At 35.8% G+C, this 23,728-nt stretch overlaps 1 long non-coding RNA gene, 1 other non-coding gene and 2 pseudogenes across 2 annotated transcripts; 2 read left to right on the top strand and 2 right to left on the bottom strand.

Moving 5' to 3' along the window:
• Positions 1-3,720: 3,720 nt before the first annotated feature.
• On the bottom strand, positions 3,721-6,823 carry LOC134329128 (uncharacterized). Its single transcript, XR_010014784.1, has 2 exons — positions 6,578-6,823; positions 3,721-3,887 (listed from the first exon to the last, which is right to left on the bottom strand). It is a non-coding gene; the product is annotated as an uncharacterized LOC134329128 (long non-coding RNA).
• LOC134329718 (5S ribosomal RNA) lies at positions 5,253-5,371 on the bottom strand. The gene has a single exon (XR_010014940.1). It is a non-coding gene; the product is annotated as a 5S ribosomal RNA (ribosomal RNA).
• Positions 5,810-5,919, top strand: LOC134329667 (5S ribosomal RNA; annotated as a pseudogene).
• Positions 6,824-14,539: 7,716 nt separating the features above from the next.
• Positions 14,540-23,728, top strand: part of LOC134328732 (zinc finger protein 850-like) — a 314,276-nt pseudogene continuing 305,087 nt past the window's right edge.

Raw genomic sequence — 23,728 nt, 5'->3', positions numbered from 1 at the left:
ATGAATTCATTAATGTATTACATGTAGGAATCAAGGTTATAATAGTTTTGGATTTTTCATTATAGTTTAGTTTTATTTCGTTGTGACTTTTTTCTCTCTAATTTAATTAGTTTTAATAAGTTTTTATAGTGGGTTTGCTAGTTCTTTTCAGTTTTTATTATTTTTTTTAATGTTTAGTTTTAGTTTAGTTTTTATTAGTTCTATTATTAGTTTTAGTTTTTTTTTATACTTTGGGTCATTTTTTAGGTGCAGGATTCCAAAAGGTCAGAGTAAGTATTGTGTAATAAAAACTCAACAAAAGATACCATTTAAAAATGTTTTTCAAATACTGTTGAACAACCAACTGTCCACAAAAACTGTAACAGTCCACATAATAGCAGCCGTAAGTGCAAAATGTGTGTAATACTGCTGCTGAAATGTAGATGTTGACAGTTACCATCTTTCAGCCAGTTATTTAAAATGAGTCTGTTCATATGAACTGGTAAAAGTGAGGATCTTTACCTGTTCATAACCCTGCCACTGAAAACAGGCGCTCATAATATGAACCATTTCTAGATGCAACACCAGTGGTGTAACTGGGAGCTCATGGGCCCCAGTGCAAAAAAAAATGTTGGGCCCCCTCAACAAATTGCATACACTGTAAAAAATGAATCAGTGGTCCAGTAGATTTTTTACAAATGTTTTGTGTTAAATCTATTTAATGGAATTGAGTTCTTGAATTTATGGCTATTATTTGAGTAAATTTTACTTATTAAAAATGCTATAAAATCTATTTATTTCATTTGTGTGAATATAAAAATAATAAGTTATATAAATAAGTTGCTTTCAATTTACAAGCACTTCCAGTCTGCACGCGTGCGTTTTTTTTTTTTTTTTTTTTTAAATACACCTTCTGAAGAACCTCCACAACGGAATCCAGATTGCACAGTTTGTGAGCAAATGAACTAAGGTAAGTAATTCTGTTCTATTAATCTGTATAGTTACCACAGTTTATTACTGTAAACTTAGAATTAGTGTGTTAGAATGTGTCGGAATGCATGTCGTTATTACACTTACTTTAAATCAACATTATGTGAGAGATGCTGTGATGAGTCTTGTAGTTTGATTTATTGCAACGTCTCACTTTTCTCATTTGAAAATAGGTTGAACTGTTCTTCAGGCTTGCCATTTTGTTAACTGAGGTAGTTAGGTGGTTCATTTTTCAGCCTTTTTTGTAACTTTGCAAAAATCTCTGTTGGCTGAGCTAAGTTAGCTAGCTAATAAAAACTTTTCTCATTTTAATGCATTGAGAAAACTACTTTAACCCAGTGTTGAGAGCAAAGTTAAAACTCGATAACACACATGGTTAGATGAATGAAGTTTTATCTGAAGCTGGAAAAAAGTTTTGCATTCATCTGTAGCTAAACTTGTTAGAGAAAACATAGTTAACTTAAAAGTACTCACTCAGAAGTTACACTTCAAATTCAAATTTCTGACTATTTCTGGTATTTTGAATGCACAGTTTTAGTCATTTTAATTTTACTTAACTAAAATATTGTAATATAATAATAAGGACCTGGCGAGTGCAGCCAATGGTAGTGAGGTGAGTGGTTGAGTTAATGTCGTGGAGGCCCCCCTGCCATGGGCCCCGGTGCACCTTCTGTATCTGCTGTAGTTTTTCCTGCCCTTGTAATTCACACAAGAACTATTTTTAAGAATGTTAAGTGTACTATAGGAGCGAGTGTGTAGGGAAGCTATCAGAAGTTCTGTTCATCAGAGTTCTGCTTCATGCACTTTTAAGGAACGCAAATTGCCACAGAAACGCAAATTTATGTGACACCAACAGCTCAATAAAAATATTGTGATTAAAAATTATCACGATTATTTTTTTTTTAATCGCGATTAAAAATTTAACGCCTTAATCGCGTTAATTACCGCGATTAACGACAGCCCTAATAATAATATACACTAATTCATGAGACACACATCAGGGAGCTCAATCTGAGAACATAAACTTAATTTTTGCTGTCATCATTTTGCAGGCTAGCGTGGAGAGCAGAAACGGAATGTAAACATGAAGTACAGTCAGGGAGCAACTCCCTAATCTCAATCCGCTCCCTACTCACTCCCCCTCTCCACTCCGCCTCCGTTTGCGCGTTCACGTGGAGGGTCCCTCTGTAGTGGAGTGTTAGTGAGGAGGGAGCGGATTGGGAAAGACCGCATGAGGTGCCGTACGGTGCCGGTGTTACGGAGAATTCAGTTCCCCCTGTTTCCCCTTTAACGCGCATGTGCAAAAATCACGACGTTTTTTTCAGTCGCTTCGTTGAGCGTCGGTTTATTTGGAATATGTATTTATAGCGGTATGTTCTTTTCACATTTCATGTTGTATGTTAGGTAGTTTGTGATTAAATACATACTTTAAAGTATTGAATGAACTACTGTCAGAGGTTTTATTGCTCCACCCCGAGGTTTTCACACTGCTGTCTTCAGCCTTGCTGTCAATCAACTAGAATGAACGTGTCAGATTTTTTTGTAAATAAATCCTAATACAGAACATGCTCTTATTCACACACTAGTTTGTTTATTCTCGTTTTGTCGCACAAGATAAAGTTTTGGTGCAGATACAAATAAACTATATCGTACAGGACAATAAGTAGTCTGTTATTATGTAAGGTTACTCATCTCCGCTGCACTACCATTTACTTTCAAGAATAGTTTCATTCATGGTGATCTCTCGTTCATTTAAACTTCACAAACTGCATCCATGTGATTTAAAAATTAACAAACAGTATGTAGAACAAGTTTAACCTATAGATCAGTCCATTATACTAACAACACAGGGGGGGGGGGGGGGGGACACATTTACCTGGAGACCTGGAAAAAATGGTTCCCCACATGTATATCACTGTGTGTGTAATTATAAAACACTACAGTGATGCTGGTGATGTATTTACCTGTTGTTATTATGTAGAACAAGTTTAACCTATAGATCAGTCCATTACACTAACAACACAGGGGGGAACACATTTACCTGGAGACCTGGAAAAAATGGTTCCCCACATGTATATCACTGTGTGTGTAATTATAAAACACTACAGTGATGCTGGTGATGTATTTACCTGTTGTTATTATGTAGAACAAGTTTAACCTATAGATCAGTCCATTACACTAACAACACAGGGGGGAACACATTTACCTGGAGACCTGGAAAAAATGGTTCCCCACATGTATATCACTGTGTGTGTAATTATAAAACACTACAGTGATGCTGGTGATGTATTTACCTGTTGTTATTATGTAGAACAAGTTTAACCTATAAATCAGTCCATTACACTAACAACACAGGGGGGAACACATTTACCTGGAGACCTGGAAAAAATGGTTCCCCACATGTATATCACTGTGTGTGTAATTATAAAACACTACAGTGATGCTGGTGATGTATTTACCTGTTGTTATTATGTAGAACAAGTTTAACCTATAAATCAGTCCATTACACTAACAACACAGGGGGGGAACTCATTTACCTGGAGAAGGGGAATATGGTTCCCCACATGTATAGTATATTACTGTGTGATGATTCTTTTTTTTTTTTTTAATGCAAACTACAGGCACACACACATTTTAAAAACAAATATCTGTATTAGAAATTAGTGTTAAACTAAATTATGCATATATTACAATTATGCAAATATATAATAAAGAAGTCCACCTCAATGCAAATTAAAACGTAAATACATATTTATAGCTTAAGAAAAATATATATTTTTTAAAACGAAATAAAATAAAATCTGGGATGTGCCCTGGGATTGACTAGCATCACATCCATAGTGCACTCCTGCCATACGTCCAGTTTCCCCAGGAACAGTTCTGGATCCTCCACGGCCATGACCAGGATAAAGCAGTTACTAAACAGAAATGAATGATTAATTTACTATCTACTTTTTAAATAAACTAAAAGAGCAACATAAAATAAAATACAGCAACAAGCAAACTTTTTAGAAATAACGTCCCAGTTAAACTTGGTCTAATCTTCAGTACATACAATACACTTCCTCTACTGGTGGGTTGCAACACATGACTGGTAGTACCAAAGAAATAAAAATAATGCCTTAATTTTATTGGCTTTTTCATTGCACCATGCTATTACATATGTCCTTGACTTTCCCTCTGGGATTAATAAAGTGATCTATCTATTATAGCTACACTTGTAATTGAGAAGTCTAAAGTAACCATAAAACTATTGTGTGACTTTTTATTGATCAATTGAAGGACTGTATGATCATTGAGATTGCCTGTGATGGATGTGACAGATGGTACCACAAGTCATGTGTTGCAACCCACCAGTAGAGGAAGTGTATTTTATGTCTGGCAAACCGTCCAATGCCTCCCACAACACGTCTTGAGCTGGAAGTTGCCCTGGAGCGAGAGTGGCAGAGGATCCCACAAGAACTGCTGGACAATCTGGTTCACCCCCACCAATATGTCACTTGCTACTCAATCACGATAATTGAGTTTGCATCTCAATTGCATAATCAAACAACTTTCTTTGACTTGTCGTTTGCTTTGTTGATGTTCTTGTTTAATACAAAAAATGATGATTCTTTTTTTATTGCTTCATATTCATTTTGAAATATCCCTTAATTTTTGTGAGCAATGTATTATTCACTTATTTTTTATTGTTGTTGTCGTGTTTGTTGATATTTAAATCATTTCTTTTTCGAAAACTGTTTATAGGTTAAAGTATAAAAGCATAAACACCACCGTCTATAAATGAATGTATTGCGTTGGTCCTCCACTTGAGACTTTTATGTAAACAGACACAACAACAAATAATTAAAAAGACAGTAATAATAAATAAATAAATAAATAATAACAATAATGTCACAAATCTATACCACATCTACAAGACGTAACTTATTTCTAGCACCACTAGATGGGGATGATGTCTGGACATAATTTTGAACTTCATTTTTAAAGTCACTAAAATGCTAAAGATCCTAATTTGGTTTTTCAGTATAGTTATTAATAAATGCAATTCAGGGAAACGGTTACATTTTTAAAGCAGGAAAATAAAGTTATTCGTTAAGCTTTTTAAAGTTATATTGACAAAATAATTTCCTTTTGTACAGCCAGGATGGATAAGTGTTTTACTCTACTCAGAATGAAAGTATCAGCTGGCCTTTTTCTTCACGTATTGCTTTGATGATGAAGAAAGAAAGAAAATGTTCGGCTCCTTTGGCAGGAGGTTGAAGTAAAGATGTGTGAGGAAAAGCTTACAGCACCTGGTATTCCCAGGCGGTCTCCCATCCAAGTACTAACCAGGCCCGACCCTGCTTAGCTTCCGAGATCGGACGAGATCGGGCGTTCTCAGGGTGGTGTGGCCGTAAGCGAGAGACGCTGCAAATAGTTTCCTTTTTATAGTCGTCTATCATTCAGCCTTTCACTTCAGCAGGTTTAGATTATTTATTGTCGTGTTTTTTGTTATTTTAGACATCATTTCTTTTCCTGTAAAACTGTTTATAGGTTAAAGCGTAACAGCATAAACACCACCGTCTATAAATGAATGAATTGCTTTGGTCCTCCACTTGAGACTTTTGTTTAAGTAAACAGCGTCTTAAATATGACGAGCTTGATTAGTTTATAAAGGCTCCATCGTCCCAAGTGTTTTTGTAAAATGTTGCAGGCATGAAATGACGACTTTTCTGGTACATAGGAACTATGAGACGCTTTTTAAAATGGGGCGTGTAGAATAGAGAAAAAAAAAATACTGAAGTGAAAGGCTGAATGATGGACGTCTTTAAAAGAGAAACTATTTGTAATGTCTCTCGCTTATGGCAACATCACCCCTGAGAACGCCCGATCTCGGAAGCTAAGCAGGGTCGGGCCTGGTTAGTACTTGGATGGGAGACCGCCTGGGAATACCAGGTGCTGGAAGCTTTTCCTCACACATCTTTACTTCAACCTCCTGCCAAAGGAGCCGAACATTTTCTTTTTTTCTTCATCATCAAAGCAATACGTGAAGAAAAAGACCAGCTGACACTTTCATTCTGAGTAAAACACTTATCCATCCTGGCTGTACAAAAGGTAATTATTTTGTCAATATAACTTTAAAAAGCTTAACGAAAAACTTTGTTTTCCTGCTTTAAAAATGTAAATGTTTCCCTGAATTGCATTTATTAATAACTGTACTAAAAACCAAATTAGGATATTTAGCATTTTAGTGACTTTAAAAATGAAGTTCAAAATTATGTCCAGACATCATCCCCATCTAGTGGTGCTAGAAATAAGTTACATCTTGTAGATGTGGTATAGATTTGTGACATTATTGTTATTATTTATTTATTTATTTATTATTACTGTCTTTATTTTTATTTATTTATTTGTTGTTGTGTCTGTTTACATAAAAGTCTCAAGTGGAGGACCAAAGCAATTCATTCATTTATAGATGGTGGTGTTTATGCTTTTATACTTTAACCTGTAAACAGTTTTCAAAAAAGAAATGATTTAAATATCAACAAACACGACAACAAATAATCAAAAATATAACAACAATAATAAAAAAATAAGTGTTTGTGCAGAAAGTTTTAGTTTGCACCTCTTCACAGAAACTGATGTAAGATGTTAGTGTCCGTCAGTTCGTCCAGGTTTGCAGCTGCAGTTTTAAAAACAGACCAATCCGTGTGTTCAACACAGTCTTGTAGTTCTAGTTTAGCCTCTCTGGTCCATTTCTCTGCCTATCCAAAAACAACTCTGGACAACCACTTTTGTCCCCACAGAATAACACCACGAATCCGTCCAACTGATCGGAGCTTTCACACGAATAAAATAAGTAGATTTTATAGCATTTTTTAAGTAAAATTAACTCAAATAATAGCCAAAAATTCAAGAACTCAATTCCATTAAATAAATTTAACACAAAACATTTGTATAAAATCTACTGGACCACTGATTCATTTTTTACAGTGTAGTTTTAAGAGAGAGAAAGAAAACACAGTGAACACTGCGGGGGGTCTCAACAAAACTGATCCTTCACCCCTCTTACTCCCCGCTTTATAGAACACCTTACTGTGACGTCACAAAGCTGCTGTTTAAATGTGAGCTCCTGAGTTTTAACTGTAATGCAGATCAGATGTTACTAACTTAACACTACTAGAGTTATCTGCTGACTTCACTCAACTTCTGCTGATAGGTGTGCTTGATTTGCATTGTTTTTTTACCTTTTATATGATTACTACTACTACTACTACTTATTATTATTATTATTATTATTATTATTATTATTATTATTATTATTAACACTGTTAAAAATTATAATTCAAATTACAGAAGTGTTCACATTTAATAAAAAAATCAATACACTAAAAAAACAATCTTTTGAATTTACTTGATTTTAATGTGAACATCACTCCCACATGATCAGAATATAGCCAAAATATTTCACACATTTAAACTATTTAAATTAATCATGTTAATGCAAGATATTATTTCTCATTACTTTAAAATCAAGTTATTGATATCAAGTTTCATCATGTAACAAATTGTAATGCCAGCTACATTTTTATTGCCATTATTTAAAGATATTATGTAACTCTGAAGCAATTTCATTATGTTCATGGTACCATAGTTAAGTCCATGGTACCATAGTTAACTTGCTTTATAAAAATTAACTCCATTCAAATGTATCATAGAAATGTTAAGTGTACATCTATTAATACAAATATAATAATAAAATAAATGTAAAAATTCATATTTGCAAAGACAAAAAGGCAGAGTCAGAAATGTTGTACTAAATGGCTTTAGTCAGTTTGCTTTGTAAAACTTGAAGAACTTGCACAAACTTTACCATAAACTTAGTTCCCATAAACCAGTTTCACATCAAAACAAATACTAACCACTGTAAACCCTGCAGTGTATTCAATCACAAATGCACAACACAAACCCTCATAGTGGATTCACAATGAAAAAGCATTAACATGTGTTACATCCCAAAGTGATCTATGGGTGACAGGGATGTAACATAATACTACTACAATAATGAAATAATAAGGAGGAAACAATCTTTCCAAAACACACAATTTATTTATAAAATTTCTAAATAACAATGAAAACAACAACAAAGAGAAATCCAGCTCTAAGCAAATCTTTAAAGAAAAGAACGAAATGGATGAGAGTAATAACAGAGAAAAATATCAAATAAAGAAACACACTTAACCTAAAGACACACACACACACACACACACACACACACACACACACACTCCCTCAAAAACAGAGCTTAGTGTCACAACTTTTAATGTAACCTCAAGATCACTTTGAAACACACGAGTAAGTTCAGCCGATGCCAAGCGTGCAGACGACGACGCCCCACGATGCCGTTACAGAAAAAAGTAATGACATTACTGTAATGTGTTACTTTGTACCGTGTTACCCCCAACACTGCACACTGTAGTTCTCTCTAAATCTAACTGAGAGATACAGGGCTAATGGAGGTTTATTACTGCTGGGCTGCTGTTCAACTCCAGTCCAGTTGGTGACGCTGCTGCGTCTTAAGTTGTTCTGCTATCCACCATTAACCATCATAAGAAGAACAAGAAGCTGCTGTGTTTGTACTGTAGACTCATCTGTAAGTAAAATATGTATTTAATTATAACCCTTATATTTCATTATAACTACATTCTAATTCATAATAAACTAGAGTTCATAATAAAACATCACTGTGAGGATTTGAGGAGCTTTATCTCTGCTTTCATTTAAACACACAAACTATTAGCTGCTCCGCTAACTGTTAGCATCACACATGATTCAGTACTGATGAACCGATTCATTTGAACCGACCCAGCAAAGTGAATCAATTGAGCGGAACTGATTGAGTTTCTTCATGATGAAATCTCACATTTTTATATAAACACGTGATATTTTTAAACTTTGTTTATAGTGGAACTTTGTTTACAGGTGGTTTGTAGAGTTTTATAGTCACAGTCAGGTGAAAAGTGTAAGCGAGCGTCTTTAATTGTTTACTGCGTGTCTAAACCATGTATTACGGTACCCGAAGTGTTGAGGGTAAAACTGCTGTTTACAGTTTATTAAACATTAATTACCGTGTTCTGATGCACAAAATCCACTCAAATCAAGATTTATTTTATTAATGAAATACATTTCAGACATTTTTACTGTAGGAATTTGTTGTGATCGGATCTCAAACTCATGTGAAGTGTCTATTCGGTTGTGTTAATACCACATTTTGAAGAGCAATAATATAAGCAAATCAAATTGTTATTAAATGTCACCCCTATGATCATGAAGAACACTTACTCGAGTACTAATCTTGTGATTTTTAGATCATTTTACTGTAGGAATTTGAAATAATGTGATGGCAAACTTAAGCAAAGTGTCATTTTTGTTGTGTACAGACCAGCTTCAGTTCATAACAATAACAACAGCCAGTTACAACAGTCTAAATAATTTTCCTTTAAATATAAATACAGCACATCTATCTGTCTGTCTTTCTGTCTGTCTATCTATTAGAGCTTTAATAATGCAGTCAGCAGAAGAGGGAGACGTCACCCCTGTGGATCTACAACATGACGGATTTCAGAAGAAAATAATACAAAAGGAGGATGATGAAGATGATGATGATTTCTTCTGTAAGTAAACATGAAGCATGATACAGTGCAGTGTGGTACAGTACAGTGTGGTACAGTATGGTACAGTACAGTATGGTACAGTATGGTACAGTACAGTGAGGTACAGTACAGTGTGGTACAGTACAGGTATAGTACAGTATGGTACAGTATAGTATGGTACAGTACAGTATGGTACAGTAAAGTGAGGTACAGTACAGTGAGGTACAGTACAGTATGGTACAGTACAGTATAGTACAGTACGGTACAGTACAGTATGGTACAGTACATTGAGGTACAGTATAGTGTGGTACAGTACAGGTACAGTACAGTATGGTACAGTACAGTATAGTACAGTACGGTACAGTATGGTACAGTACAGTATGGTACAGTACAGTGTGGTACAGTACAGTATGGTACAGTACAGTATGGTACAGTACAGTGAGGTACAGTACAGTATGGTACAGTACAGTGAGGTACAGTATGGTACAGTATAGTATGGTACAGTACAGTGTGGTACAGTACAGTGTGGTTCAGTACAGTGTGGTACAGTACAATATGGTACAGTACAGTGAGGTACAGTACAGTGTGGTACAGTATGGTACAGTACAGTGTGGTACAGTACAGTGAGGTACAGTATGGTACAGTACAGTGTGGTACAGTACAGTATGGTACAGTACAGTATGGTACAGTACAGTGTGGTTCAGTACAGTATGGTACAGTACAGTATGGTACAGTATGGTACAGTACAGGTACAGTACAGTATGGTACAGTACAGATACAGTACAGTGAGGTACAGTACAGTATGGTACAGTACAGTATGGTACAGTACAGTGAGGTACATTATGGTACAGTACAGTGTGGTACAGTACAGTGTGGTACAGTACAGTATGGTACAGTACAGTGTGGTACAGTACAGTATGGTACAGTACAGTATGGTACAGTACAGTATGGTACAGTACAGTGTGGTTCAGTACAGTATGGTACAGTACAGTATGATACAGTACAGTGTGGTACAGTACAGTATGGTACAGTACAGTATGGTACAGTACAGTGTGGTTCAGTACAGTATGGTACAGTACAGTATGATACAGTACAGTGTGGTACAGAACAGTATGGTACAGTACAGTGTGGTACAGTACAGTGTGGTACAGTACAGTACAGTGAGGAACAGTACAGTGTGGTACAGTACAGTATGGTACAGTACAGTGTGGTACAGTACAGTGTGGTACAGTACAGTATGGTACAGTACAGTGAGGTACATTATGGTACAGTACAGTGTGGTACAGTACAGTGTGGTACAGTACAGTATGATACAGTACAGTGTGGTACAGTACAGTATGGTACAGTACAGTATGGTACAGTACAGTATGGTACAGTACAGTGTGGTTCAGTACAGTATGATACAGTACAGTGTGGTACAGAACAGTATGGTACAGTACAGTGTGGTACAGTACAGTGTGGTACAGTACAGTACAGTGAGGAACAGTACAGTGTGGTACAGTACAGTATGGTACAGTACAGTGTGGTACAGTATGGTACAGTACAGTGTGGTACAGTACAGTGTGGTACAGTACAGTTAGTTTTGGAGTCACTAATCAGTAGAAGTAATAAGAGAAAGTGGATAGTGGGATTAGAACCTGTACTGTACCGTACTGTCCTGTGCTGCTACACTCCAGTCTGGATTTGAGTTTTAATCTAACTAGGATTTATTTGTGATTGTAAAATCAAACCCACGACCTTCAGTTTCCTCCAGTTGTTGAGTTTCTTCTTCTCATATTGATGAATTTCAGGTGAAGTCACTTTAATCCCTCCGGAACTTGTTGCTTCTGTGGAACTGCTCTTCTCAGAGGACCAACAGTGTGGAGGTTTCCAGATGAAGCCTGTGAAGAAGGAAGAACCTGAAGATACAGATGAACCCAGTAAGACTATATTTTGAATATTGTTGTGATCTAGTGTTCAGATTGTAGATTTTAGTCAATAAGTGAGCAGGTGAGTGAAATGAGGAGACAGAAGTAAAGAATATTAAACAGATAATTCTGACTGTACAGTGTGTAGACTAGTATATAATTACAGAGTAATGCCAGGTGAATACAAGTGGCTGAATGATTGGGTAATGAATGAGAATAAATAAAGTTGAGTATATAAGCTGATATATTTAATATATACGTGATTGTTTGTGCTGATGGTCCTGGAGAGATTTTGTGCTGATGGTCCTGGACAGCGTGTGATCCGGACCAAAGATGAAAAGGATCCAGACTGTTATCAGCAACATGTTCTGCCTTCAAGACGTCGTCTTTTCCAGGGATGTCCAGCATTTTTTAACAAGATGATGCAAATCCACCTGCTGCACACATTACAAAGGCGTGGCTGTGGAATAAGAGGGTATGGGTAATGGACCGGCCTGTCTGCAGTCCTGACCTGTCCCCAATAAAGAACTATTTTTAGAACGTGTTGCAGAGCTGAAATGCAGGAATAGATGTTTATTAATAAATGAAATGAAGTTGAGCAGATAAAAGATGAAATATCTCAGCTTCATCCTGTCTGACATCAAATAAAAGTCAAAGTCAGTGTAAGAAACTCTGTTTTATTATTTTCCATACTGTCCCAAGTATTGTTTTTTTTTTTATTTGGGTTTGTATTGTTATTATTATTATTATTAAATCTGCTAAAACCCTGTTTGAACAAAGGTTTATAGATCGTCCTTTTTGACAGATAGTATAGAAGTACGTGTCTGTTAGTTCTAACTTAAGTGCAGTGTTAATTTTGACAGCAAATTTTGATTTAGTTTTAGTCATAATCTTTTGACTAAAATGTCATTTAGTTTTAGTCGTAATTTAGTCATCTGAATTGTTTTAGTTTTAGTCTAGTTTTAGTCGGCTAATTATCATAAGACTTTAGTCGACTAAATATACAGTCGATGCGCCCGGACCGCCCCACCTGGGGATCAAACCCAGGACCTTCTTGCTGTGAGGCGACAGCGCTACCCACTTAGCCACCGTGCCGCCCTAAAATACATATAAAGGGTGTAAAATGTAAATGCTTTTTCATCAGTTCCCTTAAATTATTTGTCATTATATACACTTACACAAAATAAAACATTTTTAACCAGTTATGGAATATTATTAATGTTTGAATGTGCAATACACACAAAACCAGATTTAACTTATTTCAGACAACATCTTTATTTACCTGACCTTGCTTATTGAGCATAACAATAACAAAAGATTAATGACCAGTAGGCCTGCTCTGCCTGAAACATACAGTATATGCATTGTTCATAACAAATTGCATAATACATTCTATATAAAACTGGGTACCGTAAAAGCAGCTGTGCCGTTAGCAGCTGGGATGAAGCATCATACAGTGAAAGCTTGTATTGTGCTCATGCAGATCAGTGTGAGCAGGAAATGATGAATGCAGGATGAATCACGTTACAGGACTTTAGCATCAGATCTCAGTTTAACATTTACAAACAATCTTTATTATTTATTATGTTATAAATGTATTTGATTATTTATAATGTTATAAATGTATTTATTATTTATAATGTTATAAATGTATTTGATTATTTATAATGTTATAAATGTATTTTATTATTTATAATGTTATAAATGTATTAGATTATTTATAATGTTATAAATGTATTTATTATTTATAATGTTATAAATGTATTTGATTTTTTATAATGTTATAAACGTATTTGATTATTTATAATGTTATAAATGTATTTGATTATTTATAATGTTATAAATGTATTTGATTATTTATAATGTTATAAATATATTAGATTATTTATAATGTTATAAATGTATTTGATTATTTATAATGTTATAAATATATTTGATTATTTATAATGTTATAAACGTATTTGATTATTTATAATGTTATAAATATATTTGATTATTTATAATGTTATAAACGTATTTGATTATTTATAATGTTATAAATATATTGGATTATTTATAATGTTATAAATGTATTTGATTATTTATAATGTTATAAATGTATTTGATGATTTATAATGTTATAAATGTATTTGATTATTTATAATGTTATAAATGTATTTTATTATTTATAATGTTATAAATGTATTTGATTATTTATAATGTTATAAATGTATTTGATGATTTACAATGTTATAAATGTATTTATTTTTTTATAATGTTATAAATGTGTTTGATTATTTATGTTATAAATGTATTTGATGATTTATAATGTTATAAATGTATCTGATTATTTATAATGTTATAAATGTATTTGATTATTTATAATGTTATAAATGTGTTTGATTATTTATGTTATAAATGTATTTGATGATTTATAATGTTATAAATGTATTTGATTATTTATAATGTTATAAATGTGTTTGATTATTTATGTTATAAATGTATCTGATTATTTATAATGTTATAAATGTATTTGATTATTTATAATGTTATAAATGTGTTTGATTATTTATGTTATAAATGTATTTGATTATTTATAATGTTATAAATGTATCTGATTATTTATAATGTTATAAATGTATTTGATTATTTTCTGCTTCAGAACTGAACAAGGATTTCTGCTGCTCCTCGTGTCCACGTTCCTCTACAACCCAAAATCAGCTCCACAATCACATCAAGAGCTGCAACCGTGTTAAATATGAGAGTCTGGTGAAGATTAAGACTGAACATGAGGATCTGACGCCCACCAGAAGCTCCAGTAATCAGCAAACGTCCTCTGGTACTGTCAGCATTAACACTTCTCTCAGTTCCACACAGGAAGAAGGAAACGTCTGCTCACAGTGTGGGAAGAGCTTCAGTACCCGGGGTACTCTCAAAATACACCAGCGCATTCACACTGGAGAGAAACCATATCAGTGCTCACAGTGTGGGAAGAATTTTAATCAACAGAGTCATTTTAAAAGACACCAGCGCATTCACACTAGAGAAAAACCATATCAGTGCTTACAGTGTGAGAAGAGTTTTAATCAACAGAGTAATCTCAAAATACACCAGCACATTCACACTGAAGAGAAACCGTATCAGTGCTCACAGTGTGAGAAGAGTTTTAATCAACAGAGTAATCTCAAAATACACCAGCGCATTCACACTGGAGAGAAACCATATCAGTGCTCACAGTGTGGAAAGAGTTTTAATCATCAGAGTACTCTCAAAAGACACCAGCGCATTCACACTGGAGAGAAACCATATCAGTGCTCACAGTGTGAGAAGAGTTTCAATGGACAGAGTACTCTCAAAAGACACCAGCGCATTCACACTGGAGAGAAATCATATCAGTGCTCACAGTGTGGAAAGAGTTTTAATCATCAGAGTACTCTCAAAAGACACCAGCGCATTCACACTGGAGAGAAACCATATCAGTGCTTACAGTGTGGGAAGAGTTTTAATGAACAGAGTCATTTTAAAAGACACCAGCGCATTCACACTGGAGAGAAACCATATCAGTGCTTACAGTGTGGGAAGAGTTTTAATCAACTGAGTCATTTTAAAAGACACCAGCGCATTCACACTGGAGAAAAACCGTATCAGTGCTCACAGTGTGTGAAAAGTTTTAATACACAGAGTGATCTCAAAATACACCAGCGCATTCACACTGAAGAGAAACCGTATCAGTGCTCACAGTGTGAAAAGAGTTTCAATGGACAGAGTGATCTGAAAAGACACCAGCGCATTCACATTGGAGAGAAACCATATCAGTGCTCACAGTGTGGAAGGAGTTTTAATCATCAGAGTACTCTCAAAAGACACCAGCGCATTCACACTGGAGAGAAACCATAGCATTGCTCTTAGTGTGGGAAGAGTTTTAATCATCAGAGTACTCTCAAAAGACACCAGCGCATTCACACTGGAGAGAAACCATATCAGTGCTTACAGTGTGGGAAGAGTTTTAATGAACAGAGTCATTTTAAAAGACACCAGCGCATTCACACTGGAGAGAAACCATATCAGTGCTTACAGTGTGGGAAGAGTTTTAATCAACTGAGTCATTTTAAAAGACACCAGCGCATTCACACTGGAGAAAAACCGTATCAGTGCTCACAGTGTGTGAAAAGTTTTAATACACAGAGTGATCTCAAAATACACCAGCGCATTCACACTGAAGAGAAACCGTATCAGTGCTCACAGTGTGAAAAGAGTTTCAATGGACAGAGTGATCTGAAAAGACACCAGCGCATTCACATTGGAGAGAAACCATATCAGTGCTCACAGTGTGGAAGGAGTTTTAATCATCAGAGTACTCTCAAAAGACACCAGCGCATTCACACTGGAGAGAAACCATAGCATTGCTCTTAGTGTGGGAAGAGTTTTATTACACAAAATAATCTTAAAACGTATCTGATTGTAAAAGTGAACTTTTAATATCACTAACATAATAACAGAACAAAATCTAAATACTGATTATATAGATTAAACAGCTTTAATACACAGAAATCAATACATGTGATTTAAACATGCAGTACAAATGTTCTTTAGTTTTGTGTTCAGGATATTGGTATAACATCATTCTTAACACTATATCTCCAACACAGTATTAAAATAGAAATAATACATAACTGGTAGACTTACCCGGACAGTCTGTCTGAGGATTTTATTCATAGACATTACAACATGTTGGATTGTCTTTGCTAGAATTCACTTAGCTTAGTTCTTTTCCTAATTGGATAGATCTGAGATAAAGCAGACCCTAGGTAGGAGGGGTCCTTTAAATGCATGAAGGCCTCATCATGAAATTATACAGATAAAGAGAGAAAAATAAAGAATAATTCATGGAATAGTCCAGTGGTTCTCAAACTGTGGTACGCGTACCACTGGTGGTACGTGAAGCAGCACGAGGCGGTACGCCAGATAATCTCAGAAAAGTAATTACATGCACCGAAAAAATAAATCATTTAATAATTATAAATAAAAAAATATGAAACAAAATGTGTAAATTACTAATAAAATCTGTTTCAAAGTTCTTATAATTCTATTTGAATAAAATCAGTTTAATTAAAACGAATGTGTTTTTAAAAATATTCGGGGCTACACAGACACTGTATTTCATTACGTCTATACTTCACGTTCGGGGTTTCCATCTCGAAATTTCCAAAGCATTATCAGTAAAGTTCTCAGTAAAGTTCTCAGTAAAGTTCTCAGTAAAGTTCTCAGTAAAGTTATCAGTAAAGATATCAGTAGCTCTCTCGCTTTTGTCAGAGCAGATCTGCATTTGAAGCTCACTGATCTTGTTCCTGACATCACAAGGCTGCTCCGCTAAACAGGCGCTCCCCTCTCACTCACATGCTCAGTGCTAACTGCAGATATACTAGTGATGGGTCGTTCGCCAACGATCCGATTCTATTGAACGGATCTTTGAAATGAACGAAAGGAACCGAGTCTTTTATTTCTGCACAGTTCTTATTGGCTGTAATCTAATCAACCCATTCAGCATCGCATCAGTAGAGAGAATTAATCGTAACTCGTAATAAAAGCTGTTTATTATCGATATTCAAATCCGAAAACTTTCAGTATCACGGAGAGCGAGCAACACACACACACACACACACACACACACACACACACACACACACACACACACACACACACACACACACATATTTAATGCAAAGTTGAGAGAAAATTCAGTCTGGTTTTAGTGTGAGTGTGACATCATTTGATGCATTAGTGCCCGGTTCACTGTGTACATACTGGAACTTGCATGGATGTGTGTGCTACTTACCCTAAAAAATACATTTAGGCCGTCTTTGATGGATCTCTGAGGCACAAGACCAAGTGAGAGGTGGTTATAGTTCTCAATCCTGGTTTTCTCAGCTCCACATCTACACACACAAAGTGGACATGTCATTTCTAGTGAAAATAGAACAAATGAAAGAACGTAAACATTTAGTTTATTAGTGGTTCTCACCCTTTACATGTGATGATACACAAGAGCTGAAAGTTGAAGTTCTTTTTTGACTGTGGATTCAACAGCCATGTCCCCTGTGCCACTCATGGTTTGCTCCATTTCCATCAAACAGTTGAACATGAACTGCTGAGCATCCTAAACATTCAAACATTTCAATCTTACCTGCAACTGTGTTAGCTGAGTTCATTTCACATCTTAAAACACAAAACAATCATGTTCAGGGTGTCTGTGTTGCGTTTTCTTACATTCTGAGTGTAAGGTGTAAATTCAGGGTTGTTAAGCACAGCTGCCTCGATCAATTTCAAGACAATCAGAGCTCTCTCTCATGGACCACAGCTTTGCAAAACATCTGCAAAAGCACAAAACACACTTTACCAGATCAGCATTCTCATCATTCATAATCTAAAATAAGAAATTGAATAGTGAATAATAAATAAACTGAGAAAACATTGTTTCTTCTTCTCTACCCGGTAAGGTTGGCTGATTCATCTGGCATGTCCTCATTTATGTTCTTCATGAGCTGTTTGCAGAAAGATTCTGCGCTGAACAGGCACTGCATACTGGCATTTACGTAGCAGCTGTTTCCCAAGTTTTCAAACCTGCAATTAAATCAGACAGACACAAACACAATACTGATCAGGGTTCATGTTCAGTATTAACCTTCATGAACGTACAAATATATGCTGTTGCATTTCTTACCCTCTGTCCTGTAGCTGCTGTTTTCTGTCGTCGGAGAGGACTGGTGTGGGTGTTTTAGCCTTTTCACTCTGGGCTTCATCCACCCTACACACATCAGTTACACTATAGTTTGGAGAAAGAGACAGACAGACAGACAGGGTGACATCTCATCATTATAAACCACATGGAAATTAGCACAACATGCCATATTCAACACAGAATAAATGATTACACTTCTCTGTCTGTTTAAACTAAGAATTAAAGAATTTTAAAATAAAAGATATAATAGAACACGACATGCTGTCTAGCTGTACTCAAGGCCATAAACAACCTTAAAAATACATGAACGTTTTGCTCATATCCATCTGTTGCTTAAAAATCATATATCTAAAGTTTTCAGTCTTCTGCACTTTTATTACCTTTCTGTAGTGCTGACAGCTTCAACATTTTCTTCTGTTAATGGAATTTTCTTCTTCTTCTACTCAGGAAAACATAAACACACAGTTATGTCCAAGTTCTTGTATTTGAATATGGTCTTTGATTTTTGCTTCTCAAATGATCATGACTTACCCTGAAAAGACGTTTCAGAAATGACTTGACAGAGAAACTGCTTTTGCTTTTGGCTGAAGTCTTTGGGGAGTCCTGAACGTTCCCCTCCATTTGCAGACTGCATTGATTTGAAAAATAGTATGTCATTACTAATGCATTTTGGTATATAGTTAGCTGCATTGTAGAGAGACCAGCTTTACTATTAATCATAAAATGAAGTAAAGCCTTCACACTAACAATTTAATTCAGTCTTCATCAAATAGCATTTTATTTTAGGTGCAGCAGATCCTGAGGTAATGGTAGTCATGTTGACGAGATCGCTAGCTGCTCCAATTAGGGTTGCCAACTTTCAGAACTGGAAATAAGGAACACCCTGGGCTGACGGGTTGGTGGAAGGTATAGGGTGGGGTGAGGTGGCGGGTGTTTACCTGAGCAGGGAGTAGGCGGTTAGGATTGCACTTATAAAAAAAATAACGCGTCTTACACCATCATAGGAACATTATCAGAATGTTTTATTTAGGCTATTTAACATTTATTATTTTCATTATTTGTAATAATAAATCAGAACCATATTTTAGGCAAAACAACATAAAGAACATCATGTAACATTTTTTCTCAATAGTGCAAACAATATTTTTACATAATCCATCTTCACACTGACATGCAGCCCCGGTTCTGGACTGCGTTGCTTAGTGGGGCAGTGAGAAAAGTGCCAGCCCAAGCACGTAAGTGTGAGCCCTCCCGGAACTCATTTTGCATTGCACTCAAAATGCATTGCAGTGCCTGCAGTTCGAAAAAAAAAAGCTTTAACGTAAGAGTCGATTTTCAATCAGACTTTAGTCCGTACTGTGCGGAACACAACTCGACACTGATTGGACTACGATATTCCGACAGACAGACAGGTCACAGACAGGTCACAGCTAGTTTAACACTGCAAGAAAGGAAGGAGCCGCCCCTGCTCTGAACCATGTACTGACCAACACCACTCTTGTCTCTGGTCCTGTCCCTCTCAGTCTCTTTAGATTAGAAATTTTTTGTGTATTTGTTGTAGGTCTTTGTATTTATTATACTGTTTTTATTTTATCTGCATTTGTGTATATCATATTATTTTGCACTAATGTGTTCTGTGTTTTAACAGCATATTGGAAGGGTATATACACTGTGTTCCAAATTATTATGCAAATAATATTTTCTCAGATTTTCCAAAATTACCTATATGAATTGCAGTCATTGTAATTTTCCAGTCATCAACTATTAGAGTACAATTGAAAGGTTTTTGAACAAACTGCCAATGATAACAGTATATTTTTTAAAAAATAAAACACTCAAAATGCACTCAAAATGCATGTTCCAAATTATTATGCACAGCAGAGTTTTCAACCTTTTCATTTTTATAAAGAACAAAAAAATGGTCATTTGTGAAATTATAAGCATTAGCAGGTTATTACAAACTGAAATCAAACAGTTTTCAAGTCAAAACTTTATTCTAGGTGATGTTACATTTGCACATAGGACCCCTTGTTCGAAAGGAGCTTCTGAACTCTCTCGTCCATTGAATTTGTCAGGTTTTGGATGGTATCTGCTTCAATTGTTTTGCATGAGGACAGAATACCCTCCCAGAGCTGTTGCTTAGATGTGAACTGCCTCCCGCCATCATAGACACTCCTTTGGATGATGCTCCAGAGGTTCTCAATGGGGTTGAGGTCAGGGGAGCATGGGGGCCACACCATAAGTTTGTCCCCTTTTATGCCCATAGCAGCCAGAGATGCAGATGTGTTCTTTGCAGCATGAGACGGTGCATTATCATGCATGAAAATGATCTTGCTGCGGAATGCACGGTTCTTCTTCTTGAACCATGGCAGGAAGTGCTGTTTGAGAAACTCCACATACATTATGGAGGTCATCTTTACCCCTTCAGGGATCCTAAAGGGGCCGACAATCTCTCTCCCCATGATTCCAGCCCAAAACATTACTCCACCTCCTCCTTGTTGGCGCCGTAGCCTTGTTTGCATGAGGTGTCCATCAACCAGCCATCCTTCACTCCATCCATCTGGACCATCGAGCGTTGCACGGCACTCATCGGTGAACAAAACAGTTTTGAAGTCAGTCTTCATGTATTGTTTGGCCCACTGGAGCCGTTTCTGCTTGTGTGCAGTGGATAGAGGAGGTCGACAGGATGGCTTACGCACAGCTGCAAACCTCTGAAGGACCCTGCATCTTGTTGTTCGGGGGACGTTGGAGGCACCAGCAGTTTCAAAAACTTGTCTGCTGCTATGACAAGGCATTTTTGCAGCTGCTCTTTTAACCTGACGTAATTGCCTGTTGGAAAGAGTCCTCAATTTTCCCTTATCAGCACGCACATGTGTGTGCTCTGAATCAGCTACATACTTCTTGATTGTGCGATGATCACGATGAAGTGTCTTGGCAATGTTGATTGTAGTCATGCCTTGACCTAAACACTCCACAATTTGTTGCTTCTCAGCAGCCGACACATCCTTTTTCTTTCCCATTTTGGCTGAAAATGTAGGCTGCTTAATAATGTGGGACAGCCTTCTTAAGTAGTCTTGCCTTTAATTGGACACACCTGCCAAACTAATTAGCACAGGTGTCTGCAATTGCTTTCAGTGATATAAAGAGCCCTGACACACATCACGATCAATGAGTTTAACTGACAAACAAAAAAATTCTTACCTTATCACTCCTAAACACTTTTTGCATAATAATTTGGAACACAGTGTACAGTCAAGCTGGAAAGTCTGCACACCCCATTTACCTTCTCCATGTTTAATTATGTTACAGACTCATTCTATAATAGAATTTTTGCCTCAAACATTAACACACAATCGCCAATAAATACAAAGTGAAAACAGGGTTTAGAAAATATGTAATTTTATTTTACAGACATAAATCCTTTATTTAGGGGTTACGTATCTGTACACACCCTTAGCTTAAAGCTTGGATGATGCACGCTTGGCAGCAATTACAGCTTCAAGGCATCTTGGGAAAGAAGCTACGAGCTTGGCACACTTGTTTCTGGACATTCCTCTTGGCATATCCTTGCAAACTCCATCAGGTTGGATGGGGAGCATTTATACACAGCCATTTTCATCTCCTTCCACAGATGCTCCACTGGATTCAGGTGTGGACTCTCAAGGACATGAACAGACTTTCTCTAAAGCCACTCCTTTGTTCTCTTGGGGTGTGTGCTTCGGGTCATTGTCAAGAGCACAAGCCTAAACTGAACACCAGTGATCTCTAATCCCTCAGATAAAACTGTATCTACAATTATTATTTATCAGTAGCTGATATAACCACATGGGTGAGGGATTATACTGGTAAACCTTTGTAAAGCACTACAATACAGAGTTACATGCACAAATGTAATTTAAAACTTTACTGTGTAAAAGAAGCCTTATGTCAGTGGTGTCCAAACTTTTTTCTAGGAGGGCCAGATTTGATAATGTGAAAGTACCCGGGAGCCAACAGTCCCTGATGACATTATTTAAAATAATAAAATATGCATATAAATACGCTGTTATTTAATCATTTCACACAGCGAATAACAACCAAATGTACACATTCAGGTGAACAAATCAGAACATACAGAAAAAGCTATCTGAATTTCTAACTGAACTTTAAAACTTTCAGAAACTCTGTAAAATAAGACGGGGTACATTTACAAAAATAAAACTTAATGTGGCTTTATGTACTAAAAGAATAACACAGGAACTCTGAGTTTCTCTAAATTATTACTGGGCATAAGTTCTCTCCACCACTCAAATTCTTAGGTCGTTGTTTTAGTACAATACGTCACGTTACATTTTGTTTCCGTTAATCGTTGTTTGTACAACCTGTGTCGCTTTTATCACCTAAACGAGTCTCATTCACGGTTTTGTCACTTCTCATGAATGCGTACTTACAGTGTTGCTGCCACCAATTAGTAAAAAGGAGAATTGCATCTTAAATTAGTATAATTATTTTTTTTTTCTATTTGACTGTGCTGGCGGGCCACAACTAATGCAACTTAAGACAGAAGACGCGGGTCATATAAAATCCAACCTCGGGTCATGATTGTCCTGCGGGCCGGACTTTGGACATGCCTGTCTTTTGTTAGCCATGTCCAAAAGTGGTGTCAGGTTCTCTGTGCTCAGCAGTATCTGGGATGGACCATCACACAGTGGAAACGTTTATTGTGGTCAGACAAATCAGTATTTCAGATCTTTTTGGAAGAAATAAAGTAGATCTGGTAAAACATGTTAGTGCTTGTTTATTTTGGGTTTATATTGTTGGGTTTGGGTTTATATAATTTACATGAAAGTTTAAATGAACTGTGTTAGTGGATCCACCTAGTGACACAAAACCAAACCTACACCCACATCACCAGTTTCATACAAAAGCATCAACTGTGTTATTCATAGTAATAAAATAATGAATAATAAAGTTTATACACAATTTAAACACAAAATGGTCGTACTGATAATTATTAATGATTTAAAAAACTATTTTAAATAACTATATTAGTCTTTTATTAACTATTAAAATACTAAAGTTTAATTACTGAGTAAATAATGACTTCACACAAAAGCATATCAATTTTACATTACAGAAAATATTGCCATTACAAAAAAAAACAGTCCTAAAGCTTATTAATTATTAATATAAAGATTATTTATGTGTGTTTAATGATACTGAGTGTACAATACACACACAGTAACCACATGTAATATGTAATTGTGTGTGTGTGTGTGTGTGTGTGTGTGTGTGTGTTTAATGATACTGAGTGTACAATTCACACACAGTAACCACATGTAATATGTAATTGTGTGTGTGTGTGTTTGTGTGTGTGTTTAATGATACTGAGTGTACAATACACACACAGTAACCACATGTAATATGTAATTGTGTGTGCGTGTGTGTGTGTGTGTGTTTAATGATACTGAGTGTACAATACACACACAGTAACCACATGTAATATGTAATTGTGTGTG

This window comes from Trichomycterus rosablanca, chromosome 15 (assembly GCF_030014385.1).
Source record: "Trichomycterus rosablanca isolate fTriRos1 chromosome 15, fTriRos1.hap1, whole genome shotgun sequence".
NCBI classification, from domain to species: domain Eukaryota; kingdom Metazoa; phylum Chordata; class Actinopteri; order Siluriformes; family Trichomycteridae; genus Trichomycterus; species Trichomycterus rosablanca.
This window is presented reverse-complemented; position numbering and strand designations above follow the sequence as displayed.